The following is a 17397-nucleotide window of genomic DNA, read 5'->3' on the forward strand; positions in this document are numbered from 1 at the left end:
CATCCTACCTAAAAGTGACAAGGTCTGTGCATGGCTGTTTTGTTTCCATTAAAAGGTGCACTTAGTGTGGGCATGGACGTAGGTATGAGAGTTGTGGGTGCACAGAGGTACAGTATGTATGTGTTGCACACACACATACACACACGCACAGAGGTATGTATGTGTTGCACACATACACACACAGAGGTATGTATGTGTTGCACACACACACACACACGCACTAACTCCTGCTCTATCCAACGGGACCTTCCAGACATATATACCACTGAACACAAAGCATTCAGACACATGTGTGCGCGCACACGCAGTCACACACACACACACACACACACACACACACACACACACACACACACACACACACACACACACACACACACACACACAAGCACAAGCACAATGTTACACACATTCAAGCTTAAATGGGTCACGGACGGACAGAGGAGAGTTTGACAGAGGAGAGGGAAGGAGGAAGAGAGACTGAACGAGGGAAGCTGAGACAGAGAGGGAGGGAGAGAGAGATGAGAGGAAGCATAACATGAGAGAGATAAAGGGGGTAGGAGAGAAGCTGTGCTGTTTTATATTGCTGTGGTGGAGGTATGCATCAGTCTTCTTTCACATCTGACCTTAGAGATATCATTAAGGGAAACAGCGCCACAGTGTGGCCATATTAATGTACATCCTCCACACTGTGAAAATGCAGGCTAATCCGCTGCTTACTCTCCCCTAGTAAAAACTGCTCAACACATCACCTGCTTCCTGCTATCACTGACCTTCAACACATATGGTGTCTGCAGCAAACATTCAACATCAGCAAGGACCCCACATCGCTAGATAGCACATCGCTATACAGCATCTTTTTTGTGGTTAATCACATTGGACGTGCAGGCTTCACTTATAAATATAGTTCAGTCCACTTCCTATTTTGATTTTCCATTTAGACTTGAACTCCATTTAAGGTGACATACACATAGGTGTTTTGGTTGGGTTTTTCATAATCTCTGCATATGAGCAAACAGAGGAAAAGAAAGGAAGGCTGAGGAAGAGGAGGCAGGATTAAATAAGTGATGAAGCTAACAAAGTATGGAAAAGAACCCTGCAACAAGTGGTAAAAACTGCTCAACACATCACCTGCTTCCTGCTATCACTGACCTTCAACACACATAGTGTCTGCAGCAAACATTTAACATCAGCAAGGGGCTGTTTGAGCCTTAGGTCTTGCAGCAGCAGGCTCAGGTTTTTACCACAACCCCACATCCATACTGACTACTCATCTCCAGCATTAGCCCCCTGCCCCTCTCCCCCTCTACAGCCATGGAGTACGTCACTACACCATGGCCCTTATAGCTCAGTCATAGAACTGTGACGGTCTACATTGGGCCTCAATGGCCTCTCATCTGTTTTCACTTGCTATCTGAAATATTTATTATCTATTACATTTATATACCCTGTAAACACTGTCTCAACAGCATGTGTTCTATCTGCATTACTGGTTAGGTATAAAACTGCATTTTTTGTTGTATAGGTCTTTCACTTGTGCAGTGACAAAGTTTAATCTAACCTAAAGTAATCTAAGAGGTTAGAAAACAAGACAAAACTTGATGTTGTTATCTGTGACTTTTCGCATGTTCCCTGAAGTGGACAGGAAGTTCACAGTTTCGTTCTTACTATAAAGATGCTTACAGAAGCAAACACCAAACTTAACCTCACTAAGTTAAACCAAACATAATTTAGACACCCATACAACACTATAACCACAAGACAAGCCATTTAGTGTACTTCCTCAATCTTTTTTTTGTCCTCTCACACCAAACGTTTTAAATGATCATTCTTTGCAATTCCTTCAGTTAAGTAAAAGAATGGAGGTTCAAGCAGCATCCACACAGTCTGTGCAAAGTCACTCTCTTTACTCTTTTTGCTGCAATTCCCAAACATGACTTTGGTTCTTTGGCATTTGCCAAATCCAAAGAATTAATTTGTCTCGGCAGGGTCTCTGCTAGATAGCAAAAGCCTATGCAGTCATGTAGGCCTACTCTGACTTGTGTTCTGTTATGTTGGCTGTCAGTGTCAGTCAGTCATCCTCCAGCTTGCTTCATCACATTTCACAGATGGCTCCAGCTCTGGAGACGGGACAGGCCTCTGCTGTGAGCAACAAGCAAATATCACTGTCAAATCAGTGGAGCCATCCCCGGACCTTTCAGTCTCTATGACATGGGTGTACAGGCAAATACACCTTCCTTCACTGTAAAACACATACTGCAGTAGTTCTTGTGTGTTACTGGGTCCTGGGTGACAGAGTGAAGCTTTGTCTAATTTATCCAACATGGTTCCTGTAACTGTGCTGGAACACATGGATGTCTTGGGAATTTAAACATGTCAAACTCCCTCCCAGAAGGGCGATATTCTTTCATGGATAGCCCTCCAGTCCTCAAACCTTAAGATCCCCTACTTCAAAGGCAAAGGCTAAGGTTAGTAGGATTTACCAGAGGCTTTTAACCACAGTTGAAAGCATTACGTGACCACACCTGTTATCTTGATCCCTGAGGTGTCATGGCCTTATTGGGCATTCCTTGTGCTTCCCTTTATACACCAATGCATACCTATTACAAGGGTGGAACCTCTGTCCGAGAGATTTAAGGTTCCCTAGTTGAAAGCAATGCATTGTAGATATGTGTAGCCTACATATATTGTATAACAATTAATATATTAAATTCCCTCACGGCATCAAAAGAGTATATATAGTTATACAAAAGAAGAAAAATGAACAAGACAGAAACAGATAGAAACCAGTGTTTTCAGTGTATTTCAAGTTTGTTATTATTATTTCAAAACCAGGCAAGACCACTCATTACAAAGCTTTAGAATAACACAGTATAAAGTCTTTCTTCAAATGCAACCAACAAGATAAATCTCATTTGCATATCCTCACGAGCTCACACACCCAGGGACGGTTTCGTAAAGCTGTTTCAAGGCCACGTCTACAGAAAACCAACGGGTGCTTTTTCCCTCTTACCACTTTCACGCCTTTAACGATATCGGTAGAGAAAAAAAGCGTGCACGCACAGAGGTGAAAGCAGCTAAAAGTGCTGTAGTGCATATGCCAGACCAGTCGATGGTGCCGTGACGGCCTTGCAGAGGCTTCACATTTAATTTGCGTAGAAGACAAAACATTGTTAAAACAGTTTGTTGAAGCAGTCGCATGAAATAAGGAGACTACAGACAATTTGGTTTTCAATTCAACTGTTAAACTAATAAAGTTAATTTTCAAGGTATAAGTATAAGTATATATACTCTTTTGATCCCGTGAGGAAAATTTGGTCTCTGCATTTATCCTTGAATTAGTGAAACACACACAGCACAAAGTGTACACACAGTGAGGTGAAGCACACACTAATCCCAGCGCACTCTTCTTTCTTTCATAGACTGTATATATGTATTTCCATAGAAGAGTGAAAGTTATGGTATCTACATAGAGGAGTCGAAATATACAGTCAAAAAAGCAATATTGAAACCAAAAAATACTGATTTTTCCCAAAGAATTTGCTGTTGTGAATACAGCATTTTACAGCCAGCAAGAAAGTTTTGAAAAAGCTGATTTTGCCTACGTAAGACGGAAATGACTGAGTACTATCAAATTACTTTGCTTTTTCCAAAGAAAAGTGTGTGTGTGTGTGTGTGTCTGTATCTGTGTGTGTGTGTGGGGGGGGTGTGTAAGCAGTTGAAAAAAAATGTATTTATCACAGCAGTGTGAAACTGGCTGCAATAGTGTCTGATCATTGAGGACTGTGTTGGTTAAATGAAAACTACAGTAATAGCATTTTCACAAATATGTGTATATGTTTTGACCGAAGTGTGTATGTTTTGACTGAAGTGTGTATGTTTTGACTGAATTGTGTCATTTTGCAAACAATCTAGGAATTATGCAAATTGAGTGTGGTGTTTGGGTAATTGTGATTATGTTTAGAAAAAAAGAAACCGGTTTTCAAAATTGCGTGTAAACAATTGAAAAAACTGTAAATGAAAGTCTGGCGAGTCACCTTAATAAAGACAGCTTTATTTAGTAGCCTATGGATTGTAGCGTACTGTTGACTAAATGAAGACAGCAACAAGCAGCATAAGCAACATAAACAATCAGCAACTGTGTGTCTATTGTAGGACTATTCGTTTTTATAACCAACAAATATATAGTTGGGCGAGTTTATTTAAACTATCTTCATCTATAATGCTGCCCTGGCCTCTGGAGCACAGCTACCAGCAATAATTCTATAGGCTACTCCCAAGATGGCGCACATTCGGAAATTCACGTTTATGACATCACGTTTATGACATCACGTTTATGACGTTGGTGGCGACACCTAATGGAAAAACCAGTAATAGATGATTTAGTTGCTATAGCTGTGCTTTACCCATTCAGAGGACGCATTTACAGTGTATTGAAATGTTAGGAAAGACATTATGTTCTGTGTTGTATGCCCTGCAGCCAAGCCCCAATATAATGCCAATGTTGAGTGTGTCCCACATTTCAAAGTAAGTCATGTCATCTCATGTAGACTCAAACATTAGTTTCGAGACGCCCTGCTTTGGTCTTGCTTTTGACTTGGTCTCGCCCTGCGTTGGTCTTGCTCTTGACTTGGTCTCGCCCTGCCTTGGTCTTGCTCTTGACTTTGTCTCGCCCTGCTTTGGTCTCAGTTCAGGTCTTACATCACTGATGGAAACAGTAAGCTGTTCCGCAGCTGTTCAACACACATACAATACAGTACACGTACACGCACGTACAATCACACCTGACACTCAGCACTATTGATCTGAAAGCAGTATCCTCTCAATATGCCGCACTTTAGCCCAGGCTGTTATCAGGGTGGACGGCCTCTTTCAGTCGTTAATTGAATGAATTTCCCTTTCTTGTTCCCCACGGACACAGAGATCTGTGCAAGCTTGCTGGTATCTTCCCACGGTTGCTAATGGAGATCTCCCTCCTTCAGTAAGGCCCTGCCACCTCAGCCCTGCAGTGTCAGAAGTCCTCACACTTCCCACACACACAAGGGTCCCTGTCTGCCTAGTGATTCACTTGCTAAAACACTGCGCTCTTGTCTCAGAGAGTCCCACAAGCCACAAAGTCCATGTCCACAGACAACTAAATGCACATCATAGACGACAAAATGTACAGCACCTGTACTGTAGCCTATTGTAACCTCCAGGGGAGTAATGCTGATAGGTACTGGCATGGGAGCCATTGCATATAATTACACTACTCTTCTAAAAGCATTATTTCTAGTGAAGGCCTACTGGCTCACATACGTACAACACTGATCATATAGCCATATTAATAATGTTTAAATCCAAAACCTTTTTTTTAAATGAATTGAACATGTGGGATTGTATGACCAGTGCCCTGCTGTAAGTGGTTGAGGTCACGCATCAGCCTCTCTCTTTTACTGGCTGCTGTGAGGGTTCAAGGAGGGACATCGCTACCACAGGTACTCATGCCTTTGCTCTATTCATATTTCTCTACATGAATTCACATTTTGAAAATATGAAGTTACTTTTTATGTTTTGTGACCTTGCAAGGTAACACCTAAAATGCCCCTACTCTATGTCAAGGCTGTGCACGACTGTGTATTATAGACACGAATGATGGTGATGGTAATGAACGCAGAAGACAAGATGCTAATGTGAGTTATGTTTCATCTGATCTGGCAGATCCAGACAAAGGGGAATGGATGCACACTGCTTAGTGACCTCATGCTTCCCAATGCCAGCTCTCACTTCCTCTTTCTTTCTCTCTGTCACACACACACACAAAGAAAGAGAGAAAGGACAAGCATCCATGCATCCAGGCATGTCAAAATGTTTGAGAGTACGTCTTCTTTCATCAAAACAGTTGATTAACAGTGGTTTGGTGTTATTGCAAAACCAGTTGCACACATTCATTCTCAGGAGGAAGACATTCTTAGTCATGTTATACTTAATGAAATTTCCTGTGCCTTTTTAACATTTGACATTTTGTTCGTCTTTCTGCACACAACTACTAACGGTCATAAGAGTCTCTTGACTGACTCAGGCTTTTGTGTAGTGTTTGAGTTGTTTTAATGTTTTTGCGTACCTTAATACAACTGGGCCAATGAACTGATATCAACCTCTTCTCAGGAGATTATTCCCGGTCTCCTTGTATGTTTGCCTTCTTTTTGTCAAGTCCCAGCAATACTGAATGTAGGTCTAAAAATGCATCCCCACCTAGTTTAGTGTGTAAGAGTAACGGAAAACAGATGAAAAAGAACAGTTGGGTTTGAGGTCACTCATACGTTCATTTCAATGACTGAAGCCTATCTAGCTACTGGGTCATTCCGTGTCAAATCAGATAAGGTTGTTACTGCACCATCTCCAAATTTGTTCAAACCTTGTCTATATCAAGTATGGGTACGAAAACCAAGGCCTGTAAAATATTTCATATTTCTTCATATTATTTATGAAGGGGGCAGCTGTGGCCTACTGGTTAGCTCTTCGGACTTGTAACCGGAGGGTTGCCGGTTCGAACCCCGACCAGTAGCAGGCAGCAGGCACTCACTGTGTCGGGATTAGTGTGTGCTTCACCTCACTGTGTGCTGAGTGTGTTTCACTAATTCACGGATTGGGATAAATGCAGAGACCAAATTTCCCTCACGGGATCAAAAAGAGTATGTGCTTATACTTGTTATTAGCCCTTGAAATCACTTCAGTTGTACAGCTTGAAAATCACATTGTTTGGGAACGTAAGTTAAGAACGTAGTATGTAACAATGGATCTGTGAGACCGAGGGATGACCGTCACTACGGTCTAAAAAAGGGAATGATCACCTTCGTTCTGCCTATCACCGAGACCATATGTCAACAAAGTCATGCCCATGACCTCCGGAAGCAGAACGACTCGAGCTTGTAAATAGCGGAGATTGCTCCCGGTTCAGTCTCCTACCTTGAGCCTCAGGATGGTCCGAAAGACAAGGATAGTGACGGTCATATCCTCGGTCTCACAGATCCATAGTTACATGCGTAACTTACGATCTGTTTCAACCTCACCTGACCGTCCACTACGGTCTAAAAAAGGGATGACACATACCAAAAAGTCGCGGGGAGCTCTAAGCTAACCATTAAAACCTCTCGGTCACGGACATGAGGGCAGCGCCAAACCGGAGCTGGGCGAAAGACGCCCACCCTATAAAACCTGGTAAAAAAGCAAGGCGCGTTGCCCATGAAGCCACTGCACAGATATCGCTTGCTGGTACCCCCTTAAGGGCAGCCCAAGACGTAGCCATACTCCTGGTGGAGTGAGCCCTTGTACCCGAAGGGACTGGCATTCCCAGAGCCCGGTAGGCATGGGAAATAACCTCAACCAGCCACGCGACAGCCGCTGTTTGAAAGCGGTAGTCCCTAAGCCACGCCATATAACAGACAAAAAGTTGAGTGTATTCCCTCCTCAACGACTGCGTACGGGCCAGATAAGCTCTCAAAGCCCTGACTGGGCACAGAGTGAGCAACTTGTCACGCTCTGCCTGTGAGGCAGCAGACGGCTGGAATTGGGTCAGCTCCAGAACCTGGTTGATAGACTGCTGATTTAGAACCTTAGGCAGGAAGGCACGCCAGTGCCCCCTGCCTGCCACCTTAGGCAGTCTTCGCTGACAGAGAGGGCGCACAGCTCCCCGACGCGCTTGGCCGAACAAAGAGCCAGGAGAAAGCAAGTTTTAAGAGACAAAGATCGCAGATCTGTATCTAAAATGTATCTGTATCTCATACGGGCCTTCAGTAAGTGACATTAAAACAGTGGGCAAATCCCAGTTTGGTGCCCGCAAAGTGCGAACTGGACACATCCGGCGGGCCCCTTTTAAAAACTGACCAATCAGTGGATGCCTACCCAAGGGTCTGTTATCCGCACCCTGGTGAAAGGCTGAAATGGCCGAGGCATAAACCTTCACAGTACTGACCGCCTTGCCTTGATCCAAATAGGACTGCAAGAAGCGCAAAACTTGTTGCACAGGGCAAACCGCTGGCTCAAGACCCAAGCTGTCACACCAATCCGAAAAGATCCTCCACTTGACCTCCATCTGAGTGCATAGCAAGCTCTAGTAGAAGGAGCCCTGGCGTTGTTCAGAGTCTCCTGCACAGACTCAGCTAGCAGTTCAATGACGGACTCTGCAGGGGCCAAACCCACAGGCGCAGGGCACCTGGGTTCGGATGCCAGATCTGCCCGTCTGCTTGGGACAGAAGATCCGCCCAGCGGGGTAACCGCCATGGCTGACCCTGCAGGAGCCGGAGAAGGTCTGGGAACCAAGGCCTCGCCGGCCACCGTGGAGCAACCAGCAGAACTGTGTGCAGGACCTGAGGTACAAGAGGGGATGGAGGAAAAGCGCATAACAAGCCTGTCGGCCAGTCTTGTGACAGAGCATCCAGGCCCAAACTGCCTCCCCTGTTCCACGAGAGAGTACCACTCTGGGCAGTGAGTCGTTTCACCGACGCAAACAGGTCCACTTGCGCAGTACCATACTGAGCCCAGACCTGGCTGACCACCTCTGGGTTCAATCTCCATTCCCCGGAGTGGCCCGTCCTGAGAGAATGTCGGCCACCCTGTTCTCCACGCTTGGAACGTGTACTGCCCCTCACTGAAGCCAGACGCAGCCATGCCCATGACAGCAACTCCTCCAAGAACCTGGAGGCACCGCCCGGACCTCGTGGCCTTTGGTGATTGACATGATACACCGCCGAGGTGCTGTCTGACTTCACCAGAACATGTTGGCTTCGCAACCCTGGCAGGAACCTCTGCAGGGCGAGATGGATGGCCTTCAGCTCGAGGACGTTGATGTGCTCTGACGTCCAGGAGGGAGGCCACACGCCGCTCGCTGACAGCCCTTCCCAGACAGCTCCCCAGCCTGTCAGAGAAGCGTCTGTCGAGATGACTTGCCTCTTGTGAGGAAGGCCCCCCAGTGGAACCCCCTGGAGTAAGAACCTCCTGTCCCTCCAAGGACGCAGGGCTCGGATGCAAGCAGGAGACACCCGCAACTTCACATGCCTGTCGTCCCTCGGGTGGAGCTGAAAGGCATTGAACCAACACTGCAGGGGGCGTGCCTTCAGCAGGCCCAATGGCAGTACCGCAGCTGCCGTGGCCATTAAGCCCGACAGCCTCTGGACTTTGTGGGCGGTGACCAGTCTGCCCAGCCGAAAGCCTGTCAGAGCCTCGGTCACGCTGTCTGCCCTCCGTGGAGTGAGAGACGCCGGGCCATGCTGACCGAAATCGAGGAGGACACCAAGGAAATCCGCCTGCTGGCGGGGCTGCAAGTTGCTCTTTTTCCAGTTGACCGTGAAACCCAGGGCCTGGATATGGGTCAGAACTGCGTCGGTGTCGTGCACCACCTGCACCTGAGATGGGGCAAAAATTAGCCAGTCGTCCAGGTACGGTAGGATCTTTAGGCCCCGGACCTGGAGGGGGGCTAGCGCGGCTGCCACCATGCGAGTAAAAATTCTGGGGGCCAGCGAAAGGCCAAATGGGAGGACCTGAAACTGGAACACCCTGCCTTGGAAGGCGAAGCAGAGGAAGGACCTGTGTGCTGGGCAGATAGGGACGTGGAAGTACGTGTCTTTTAGACCCAGAGACGTAAACCACTCCCCTTCCTGGATGGAACGAATCACTATTCCAGTGTGGACCATTTTGAATGGCAGCACCTTGAGGTACTGCTTCAAGGGCCTGAGGTCGAGGACCGGCCGGTAACCTCCGTCTTTTTTGGGCACAATAAAATATTTGGAATAAAACCCAGTGTGCTGTGCGTGTGGCGGTACTTCTGAGATGGCCCTTTTCAGAAGCAACTCCTGGACCTCCTTGACAAGCACGGAATTTAAAAGGCTTGACCCCTGAAAACGTAGGGGGCCACCGTCGAAACTGTAGGCGGTAACCGTGAGTCACTGTAGCCACAACCCAAAAGTCTGGACAGCTGGGAAGGGCAATCGACTGGCAGCCCCGGATCCCTAGGCAGAACCGCCACCGCGGCCTGCACCTCTGCCTGCGCCCCGTCGAGATCTTAGCTGTCCTCTGGGCCAGGGAGTTGGGGCTGAGCTCTGGTCAGGTGCACGAAAGCGCTGGTCCCGTGGGGCAGCATAGTTGATACTTACCTGTGGTGTTGGGCGGGCTGCCACCATATACTTACCTGATGCTGCCCTGTGGGGAACCAGAGCCCGCCTGTGGCACACACGCTGACCAGTTTCTCTAGAAGCGCCAGCCTGTTCCACTCTGTCCAGCACCCCTTGGGAGTCTGGATGGAACACATGCCCAGGCACCACGGGGAGACCTAACAGGTCTGTCCTGATGGCATCAGGGAGAGAGGTTTGGGCAAGCCACACCTGTCTACGGCACAGCATGCGTCAGCTGGGAGTGGGCTGACAGTGCGGCATCCACCAGGGCCCTTGCATCATGGTCCTCCGGGCTCATCGTTTTTCGCAGAGCCGCCAGAGTGATAGCCAGGGCGTTGCCCATACGGGCTGCCCGTGCTGATGCGTCAAAGCAGTGACTGATGAGACGGTCCGTCTTTGGCACACTCCCACGCTGGGCAGTGTGGATTGGGAGATGCATTGGCAGGCCCCAGGGAAGTCCAGGCGGCGATGGACTGCTCGACTGGTGGCATATCCCCCAGCCCTGAGTCGGCCGGATAGGCAGCCTTTGCCAGCTGACGGCAACCTGGATTGAATTGGGGGCGCTGTAGCGACTTACCCCATGCCGTCCGCAGCATCTTCGTGTAATCCTCTGCCACGGGTATACAGGGTGGTGGGCTGCTGTGCGAGACGCCTTCCCAGACGCCCCCAAGGGAAGCCATGTCTGGCATAGGGGCCTGAAGACCCAGGATCTTGGAGGCACTCAACACCCGTGACATCAAGGAGCCGACGGGGACCTCCCCTGGCACCGTGGATTCATCAGTTGGCTCCACCATGTCTGAATGTAGCTCATCCAGGAGGCCGCCCCTCGCACGCCATCGATCGTGAGAACGAGGGGCATGGAGCGACAGCACATCCACATGACCCAGATCAACATCCGCACCATGGCTCTCAGGCCTGGACGAGGAGCCTTCCTGGCCAGGGGGCAGAGAAGAGGATGACGTGCCCTGGAGACCCTCCAGCCAGTCCATCCTCCTAGCCAGAGCCTGGAGGGCTGAGAGAATCTGAAGCGACTCCGTGCCATCACCCTCGGTCACGGCAGCTGGAGCCGGGCGCTTAGCAGGTCCAGGGACCTCCACCTGGCCATGCCTGGAAGAGGACTCATGTTGCCGGTCCCGTTTACGCTTGTGCGTATGCTTACGGCCATGCCGATGAGAGTGGGACAGTCGGTCGGGTGAGCGCTGCCTGTCCCGTCTGCCCTCAAGCACGTGGCCACATGCCTGGTCAGCCCGGCGGAGCCGTTCCTCCCCAGGAACGTCACAGGCTGCACTGCAGGGGCTGTCGACATCCTCCAGGAGGTGGGCGGCCCCAAGGCAAGCGGGACACTCTCTGTGCCCGTCATCGGGGGCCATCGCGGCCCTACAGACTTTGCAGTAGTGTGCCGCCATAGCCTACCACAGAAAAACACAATGCAATACAACACACTAAGGCACTTACCTTGGCCGTTCAACGCACCGGGTCTGCAAGCAGCAGCCCGTAAAGAGATACAGCAGTGGTGTAATACAGTACACGGGTGGCCTGAAGCAGCGTGCGGACACGCTTAGCAGGCTCACACTGGCCCAGCTAGCTGCGGACAGCAGCGACGGGGTACACACAGATATACAGGTGGCGACCAGTGTGCGAATGCACGCGCCAACGTACACCAGTGGACAACTGGAAAAAAGACACACAGCGGCCCGCACCTCGTGCAAGACTGCACCTAGCAGACACAAACAGCTAAACTTACCTTTGCAAGTAGCCTAGCACACAACAACAAAGCTAACAAGAAGCACACAGGAACATTAAGCCTTGCGGCCGAAAGCACATCTGGCTGATCAGGCCCACACAGATTCCAGCTGCCAGAGCAGTAAACAGAAATAATAACGGCGGCCCACGCCGGTGCGCAAACGCACCCAGCAGGCTCACACCAAGCCCAACTAGCCGCGAACAGACGGATAAGGTACACAGTAGTTAACAAAAAACAACCCGGAAACCTGGCACACACAAAAGGGAAAATAACATCAAAACGGTGGCCTGCAGCAGTGCGCGAACGCAGGCAGCAGGCTCACACTCAGCCCCTCCGGGCCGCGGCGGTATGGGGTGAACTCAGGAAAGACGTCAACAAGTTAAACAAAGTTAAACGAAGTTTTCCTGAAAAAAACACAGGTTACAGCCACATGCAGACTAACAAACACAGTCAAGCAAGAAAGCAGTGAAGTACGTACTCACGTCTCACAGGTCTCAGATGAGGCGATCAAGGTGAGAGACTGAACCGGGAGCAATCTCCGCTATTTACAAGCTCGAGTCGTTCTGCTTCCGGAGGTCATGGGCATGACTTTGTTGACATACTGTATGGTCTCGGTGATAGGCAGAACGAAGGTGATCATTCCCTTTTTTAGACCGTAGTGACGGTCAGAGTGAGGTCGAAACAGATATAATGTTTGGGCACTAATAATGAAAAGTATTATTTATAGCCAGGCAGCCCAAACTTTGTAGGGTGGAAGACAAACATGTTCTCAGTATGACTGAACCATTAAAAGTTTGTGCGGCATTCTCATTGATTTTCAATGCCCTAGATTTGGAAAAAAGTGCAAAAAGAGTGATATTAAGGGATTTTGCCTGATTTGACACGGAATAACTATATTGCTTTTTTTTAAATACACACTCTATTGGCAGCTGGCATAACCTAAATGACTAAAAAGGCTCCTTCTAGTCATTTAGTGACTCAGATCCTCAGATCTGTTTACATTTATTTTCTTGATTACATAGCAGACACTATTATCCAAAGTGACAAAATAACATTGAATAACAATATACATTACGTTATTAAAAAGTAGCAGTTCATTTTAACAATTTAGTCACTTTAATTCATTTTTAAATTAAATATATTACAGAAGAAATGCTTACTGGTTGGCTGGTGGTTTATAGCCTGGGTGTTCCCATGCTGCCTTGCGCGCGATTTGATTCACGCTGCTAAGGCAGCCTGGAGACCATGGAGCAAATTTTCGCCTGAGATAGGGAACCAATCACAGAACAGGGGGGAAAGCAAGACGATGATGAGCTATGCACAGACGCATTTGATAGACATCCGTGGCACCCAATAAACGGATCTGGGCATTTTTTTCAAAAACGAGAAAATGAACGTTTGGTTCCCAGACCACGTCTCATTGAGAAGTGGTGGCGCTAGCCAGGCTAGGTGGTTTATTGGTGGGATTGCTACAGGCACTACTGGCCCGATTTTCATGAAACTTTGTGAAAATGTGTAACATGGGTCGGGGACATCAGATAAGACCACAACATGCTGGAGCCCATCCAAATCACTGGATGATTAAATGGTCTATTTTCACTTTGTATAATTCTGCTGGCTGAGTCAAAACGGACAGTGAATTTTATTTTGACTCCGTGCAGCATGAGATGGCTACCGATGTGGGAGAGGAAGCCCATAGATGTTAGTATATTGCACACAATCATAGTTTTTAAAAGTGCACTAAGATATTTTGATAAATTTCATTTTTTTCAAAATTATTGTGAGGACATGCTTGCGGGGAAACAATTTCCCAGTAATGATGGAGGTAAATATGAATAGATTTAGGGGAAGTGTTATTTCTAAAGAGTTTCTAAAGAGTCTCCTGTTGAGAAATGTGCCACAAAGATATTTTTAAATAATACCATATGGACTACCTGTCTTTTTCAGGATCGCCATTAAAATGACACTAAGTGCCTCAGATCCTAATTCTGGGACTTAACTGTAGGTTAGGTTTTTTTTATTATTATTGTTTCTGTTTTGTCATGCCAAAGGAACTAACTTATATTGATATGCAGTGTGTTCTCAGGCACGAAAGTTATCAACAATTTGAATCTGACTGTAAGGCCCCATTCAGACCACAAATGTGACAGCTGCAGCTACATTTTGGCGCCCATGTTAACAGGTTAGAGTGTGCACACTGCCTGAGTAACACGCACGTCTGAAAATGCATGCATGCTAGAAATGGCACCGGCATCTATTTTTCACGCGACCAGCGATCATGTTGGAAGCATTTCCACTCAAAAGAGACAGTAAAGAGATGTTTTAGTAGGCGCAGCAGCCATAGAACAGACACGCAATGCACACACCACGTTTGCGTCTGAATGGGGCCTAAGGATGATTTATTTCTGTAGTACTTTGTGCTGGACAATTGCCAATGTAGATCAGTTACTGTTTTTGTCATGCTGACTAATTTGAGGTTTGTGTTCACACACTCACATTCTCAGAAATAGGACACTTCCACCCTCATCATTTCTTTCACACCACACTTTACCAAAACAGCCATGGCCTACTGGTTAGCACTCTGGACTTGTAACTGGAGGGTTTGCCGGTTCGAGCCCCGACCAGTGGGCCGCGGCTGAAGTGCCCTTGAGCAAGGCACCTAACCCCTCACTGCTCCCCGAGCGCCGCCATTGAAGCAGGCAGCTCACTGCGCCGGGATTAGTGTGTGCTTCACTTCACTGTGTGCTGTTTGTGTTTCACTAATTCACCGATTGGGTTAAATGCAGAGACCAAATTTCCCTCACGGGATCAAAAAAGTAAATATACTTATACTTAACACCTAACCAAACCACCTCATAACCAACCCCATGTGTGAAAAAAACAAGATGATCCTGCTCCACCAAAGCTCTTACTGGATAGAAAGGGGTTCTTTGTTGAGAACTTCCCAAAATATAAAGACAGTGTTGAAAGGCTAAATCTTGGTGACTCATAACTTACATACATGCACAAGGCCAGAGAAGATTTGCAATTTGTATCAGACTAACTTGCATCACATCCTCTTTTGTGTGGCCTGCAATAAACTGACAAGTGAAAAAAGCACATTATTTGAGACTTACATGTATTTCTGGGATGCCAGATGCCACTGTCACTGACTGGCCTAATTCTATGAAAAACCTCATGAAGAAAGGTGTCTGTTTGATAATCCCAGTGAAATGCTCTTGAAAGCTGTTCTGTTTGTGATGTTTTTCACCCACAATCAGGGTAGCCTTGGTGCCCCCTTCTTTCAATATTCTGCTTTGCGTCCTACTAATAGCGATTTTTGTTTAGCCTGTGGCCTGTCAAAATTATCTTAGCATTCACAGCGCAAATTAATTTAGTCTTTTACGCAGTGGAGAAAGTGACATCGCAAGAAAGAAAGTGCGTCCAAATTCACCCATTCTCAGTTGAACTACTCGCGAAGTAGCCTATTCATCACACAGACATCTCAAGTATCACATGAAAGAGCTTTTTCTCAGCTTTTAAACGATGTTAGCCGATAATTGCTGTGTTGAACGGTTCATGAAAAAGTAAATAATATAATTCAATTTAATCATACATTCTACTGAAGGTTTTGCGTCCCATGATCTCCCTACCCATTTATCTCGGTGGAATACTTTACGAACCCTTCTTTTAACACATGACAAACCATATTTCAGAATAAACAGGAGACCTTACCGAACACAAAGGTGTAAAGCAGTCCCCTGTACAGTTAGCCGTTCCAGAGTAATACAGTTTTGAATTTGCAGTAAAGTTCGACATACATGGATGTCTCCAAATTTGGGCTTTAAGTTTTACAATGTGTTTAAATTGTTCCACATGATTTCATAACGGGCCAAATACAAAATAAATGTTTTATATAAAGAGTTTGTGAAATAAAAGAGTTTGTGAAAGTAGCCTTAATGATCACAAAATGCTAAGCATGCATCTAGGCTATTTGAGTTTCTTAAAGCTGCGCTGTGCTTACATTGTTCAATACATGATTTCAAAACAGGCCAAATATAAAATAAATGTTATATATAGCCTAGATATCTGTAAATATTAGATGATCAGATGATTTACAGTTCTATGTAATATGTCATGTTTCATGGTTTTGTTTCATACAGTGATGCAGGTCTACTGCAGTGAATAGGCTAAATACAACTTTGATAATTTTTATAGCCTACTACTGTATAGTTAACTTTGGCCTTGGTGCCCTGACATGTGGCCTTTGTGCCCCCCACCAAATATGCCCAACTGAAGGCCAAGTGGCCTTGCCCCCAGAATGGTGAAATTCCAAGCCTGCCCACAATAGTTCATTTGTTAGTCACTTTGTTTTTGACAGTAAATAGGCTTGACTGTTGACTGGCCGCTGTGTGAATTCCCCTACCTACTGTATAGCACTAGGAATTTAACATCTCTCCAGTGTATATTTCTAAACGAAATACTCATAAACACTTTAAAGCTTTAAGCAGCACTAAGCAAGTTTTTTTATTTATAAAAGTAGCTGGATAACTACTTTAAAGACATGAAAGTTTGGTAGCATACTAACGTGTGCCTTTGGTAATATAAAAATTAATGGCATGCTGTGAAAGCATGTGGTTTTGTGGGGTGTCATCCTGGACTGCAGACTTACATATTAGTGCATATTGTTGCCTGGCCTGGTTGTGGAAACGACAGGTGTATTTATCCATATTACCAAAGGATGTAAATGTAAATCGGGTTTCTAGGCCAAGTATACTTAGTATACAAGGAATTTGAGCTCTGCATTTATTCCATCCATGAATTAGTGAACTCACAGATCACACACAGTGAGGTGAAGCACACACTAACCCGGAGCAGCCACTTTAGATAGATAGATAGATACTTTATAGATCCCTGAGGGGAAATTCAAGGTCTCAGTAGCATACAGACATCACACACAACATGCACTTACAGCAGAAAAAGTAATATAAGTATATATATATATATATATATATATATATATAAATATATATAGGGGATCAAACCGGCAACCCTTCAGTTCCAAGCCCGAAGCCCTAACCAGTAGGCCACAAAAGCCCCACCATTAAACCATTTGCTCAAAAAAAAACATCGCAATAATGTTTCTGAGTGTTTCTGAGCTTTATGTGCATTGTATAAGGAAAACATATGAGAAACTAGTAATGTCTGTGGTGAAAGATGAAAAATCATCAAGGCATTCTTTAAACACATATCTGATATTGCACTTTATTGCCATATCTGACACGCAAAAGAATAGTAATAGGTGTTTTTATTGTGATTTTCCCTGTTCCTGGCTCAGCCTATGTGTATGATAGTAAATCGAGCATCTTTCATTTCTCTTCTGTTTCACTCTCTCAATAGTTCTACACGAGTCTGCAGATTGAGGTCAAAATGAGAATGGGCGTTGGTCACTGGTTAATACAGCCACTTCCTGGAAAAAAGGCTATGGCTTTCTTCTTTCATTGACAGTTCTTTTTTCCTCTCCAA

The sequence above is a fragment of the Alosa alosa genome, chromosome 22 (genome assembly GCF_017589495.1).
Source record: "Alosa alosa isolate M-15738 ecotype Scorff River chromosome 22, AALO_Geno_1.1, whole genome shotgun sequence".
Lineage (NCBI taxonomy): Eukaryota > Metazoa > Chordata > Actinopteri > Clupeiformes > Clupeidae > Alosa > Alosa alosa.